Consider the following 3,718-nt stretch of genomic DNA (forward strand, 5'->3'; position numbering starts at 1 on the left):
TCAACCTCCCAAACCACACACACCACGCATCCGCAAATCCACTAGCCGAGCTCGCGGCCAGATCCTCCTGGATCTAGACCTCCCTCACCATCTCCTCGATCGGCCTCTGCTCGAGCAACCTCCAGGAGCCTTCTCCCTGGTACTGCTTGTCAACTGCACGCCGACACAAAAATTGCGCTGACCAGCCACACCAAGCTCGTTGTTGATAACCTCTTCCTCATCAAGTCCGTGGAAGGAAGCTGAGCCGGAGTCAACGGGCATATGAATTGGCTGGTGGTCACTCAAGCCGAGACGCTGAAGAAGCTCGAGGGCGTATTGACACTAAGAGAGGAAGATGCTTGAAGTGCTCCTAGTGACGACAATATTGAGAAAGTGCAGGAGAGTGCCTAGATCAATCATGGAGAACTCCTGACAAACAGTGGAGGTGACAAACTGGAGGAAGGAAGAGAACCGGGCAGTGAGAATTATGTCAACTGCGTAGAATGCAGAAGGTACATGGTGTGACTTGAGGATTTTTAGATAACAGAGAAGTGTTACAACATGATGGAACAAAGCCAATGGTTGTGATGAAAGTGTGAAAGCATTAAAACCACGCGTGAGGGCCCTGTTTCAAACCATAGAGTGATTTACGTAGGAGACACACAAAGGAAGGAAGAACAGGGTCCTCAAAACCGAGGGGATGCTAGCAGTAAATAGTCTCATCGAGATAAAGGTGTTTTTAACATCCAATTGATGCATGGCCATTGGCCAAGAAGAAGCCATGGCGAGAGAGAGAACGGCATGAAGAGAGGCGCTAGTCTAGAGCTAGAGTTTTGGATTCAAGGGCAACGGAATCGTGATAGTTACAAAGCGTTAGATTATTATGTCAAACTGATGACCAATCGCACAGGTGTGCGCTCAGTTGGGCTGGCCCATGTAGCAACACACTATGTTGAGCACTAGCGTTGTTCTTCTTCTATTTTCCCCCTTTTTTTACTTTTATTTCGATTTTCTAAAAGAATGAAGTTTATTTATTTTTAAAAAGTGAACATTTTCTAAATTTCATATTTATTTAATTAAATGAATATTTCCTTCTAGAAACACAGACGTTTTTTCTAAATTTACAAACATTTTTTAATGTCAGACTTTCTTGAATTTTTAAAATATAAAAGTAAATTATTGTAAAGGAAAAATCTAAAAGCTGACCAAAATCTTCCAGAAGATTCTCGAAACCAGATTCTAGATAACGAATGAGGTAAATGGGCCGGCCCAGCCCATGTTTCTTCACTGGCTCCTTGTGCGTTTTATCAACAACTTGTCGCAGCGAGTGTCTCATAAAAAAACTTGTCGCAACGTGCTATAAACAAGAAAGGTGAAGGGGAGTCCAACTTGGAGAGCGCACAGGAAATGATTATTAATATTAGTTGGTGAAATCGTTGGATCAATCCAAAAAACATATTCAGACAATGCAGAAAATTCTGAAATTATTTTTTTTTCAAAAAAACTTCCAATCTATTCACCTTCAATCATGGCAGTACAACGAATACCAGAAATAAAAATTACATCCAGATTTATATACCACCTAGCGACGACTACAAGCATCGAAGCGAGCCGAAGGCGCGCCGCCGTCATCGCCCCTCCATCGCCGGAGCCGGGCACAACTTGTTGTAGTAGACAGTCGGGAAGTCGTCGTGCTAAGGCCCCATAGGACCAGCACCCCAGAACAGCAACCGCCGCCGATGAAAAATAACGTAGATCAGAAGAATCCAAACCGAAGACACACAAACCCTATGGTTCGCTAAGTGCACGGGATCGACGGGACCAACATCACAGGACTCTCCTCGGGGTGTGCGTCCATTTGGCACTGCAATCCCAACGGTTGTAGCGTACATGCAACGGCCAAACCGTATGCAGACTATTCCTAAAACAAAACAGAAATGATAAATACTGAACATTCGGATTTTAAGCATGGCAATCCGAATATTTTTTATTACAACTTTAGTCGACGAGACGATGGCAAGTTAGGGACAAGCACGGCAATTTTCTTCCAAAACATAAACTGAAGCACGAAAGTTATCATGCTTGACAGCCAAATTTGACATCCTCACATCATTAAACTTGCCGTAAAAAATGCTCGGAGTTGTCACGTGCCCGTACCGAATGTTCGATACTTGTCAGATTCCAAATAAAAGGCACTGAGAAGAAAACAAATTCCAGCGACTAACTTCTTGCATGAAACGCATATACATAATATCATGTACTCCCTTCGTTCCAAAATATAAATCTTTTTAGAGATTTCACTACAGACTATATACGGATGTATATAGACATACTTTAGAGTGTAGATTCACTCATTTTGCTCCGTATGTAGTCCGTAGTGAAATCTTTAAAAAGACTTATATTTAGAAACGGAATAGTGAGTATACTGCTTCTCGATCTCATCCGGAGCTCTTGTGAATTGACTATATACTAGTGAGCCTAACAAATCTGAAGGGAGGAAGAATTTACTTTTAGAACCGTCTCTGTCATTCTTCTATGCTACCTCCGTCTCAAAATATAAGACGTTTTTGTAGGCATCTTCTACACACAAGATCCACTGGACTGAAAACAACGGTGGAAAGACGAGGGCATGCATGAGCCACTGAGCCAAGGAGAGCGCAAAACGCTGGAGACGATTCTACTAGAACGTTCATCAATCCTCACGGCTAGAAAATCGAAAACACTTTGGGAAGGGCACAAGCTAGTACCAATCAAATCCGTATCCGTATAGCCTCTGCAGCGTACACGCCGTTGTATGTAGCTCCAGCTACCCCAACCCGCATGCCAACCTCCATGGATCGCAGCCACCTACAACTACAGTACTAGCTAAGCTAGCGACCAGAATCAACAGAATTGCCCAGCTTCCTCTCCTCTTCAGCTATCCTACACGGAGCCGTTGAGCGGCGACGGATTCGTGGTGCGTGTGCCTGCCCAGCTCAGCTGCCATGGCGAACAAACGAACAATGTTTCGCGTAACATCGCAATCTATTGCCTGTAAAGGAAGGAGATGATGAGAGGGGACGGTTAGATGTAGATCAGATCGGTCCTCGGGTTTGGCGAATTCAGCCAGCGGCCACGCCGGCTAATGATGAACTCTGCAGCTTTTTTTGTTGTGTGTGTCCGTGGGGTAAAGCCGCATGCGAGCCTGCCTGCGCTAATCATCGAGATCTTGAATGCTGATCCGCTAGTATAGCATAATTTAACCATGAATGGGCGATCGAACGAGCGCGTGATGGACGCACGATTGTCACTGTTCGCCATCATTTACGTTACGCGGATAAGACTGAAGCTCCATCGGCCGTCAGACTGAACTCCATGCACGCACTGACGCTTTTCTCTTTTTATCCCCTCCGATCCTTTTTGTTATTATTACTCCATCCATGCACCTCTACAAGTGCAAAATGCTCTGTGGTCCGATCGATTTTACGGACATTTTCACAGCCGGAAGAGATCGTCTGTACTACCACATCCACATTGATGCTTAATTAAGCTGCACACCAACATGGCAACATGACAGATGGTATACGTACAGACCCACCCACACACCCCGTGAGCGGGGAGGACCAGGCGGCGCGGCGCCACAGCGTACGCGCGTCTGTCACGACACGACACGGAGCATAGCATATCGAAGAAGCGGCCGTACGTCGGGCCGATAAGACGGGAGCGGCAGAGACAGGGACACGGCGCATGCAAGCGGGGG

The sequence above is a fragment of the Triticum dicoccoides genome, chromosome 5B (genome assembly GCF_002162155.2).
Source record: "Triticum dicoccoides isolate Atlit2015 ecotype Zavitan chromosome 5B, WEW_v2.0, whole genome shotgun sequence".
In the NCBI taxonomy this organism is placed as follows: domain Eukaryota; kingdom Viridiplantae; phylum Streptophyta; class Magnoliopsida; order Poales; family Poaceae; genus Triticum; species Triticum dicoccoides.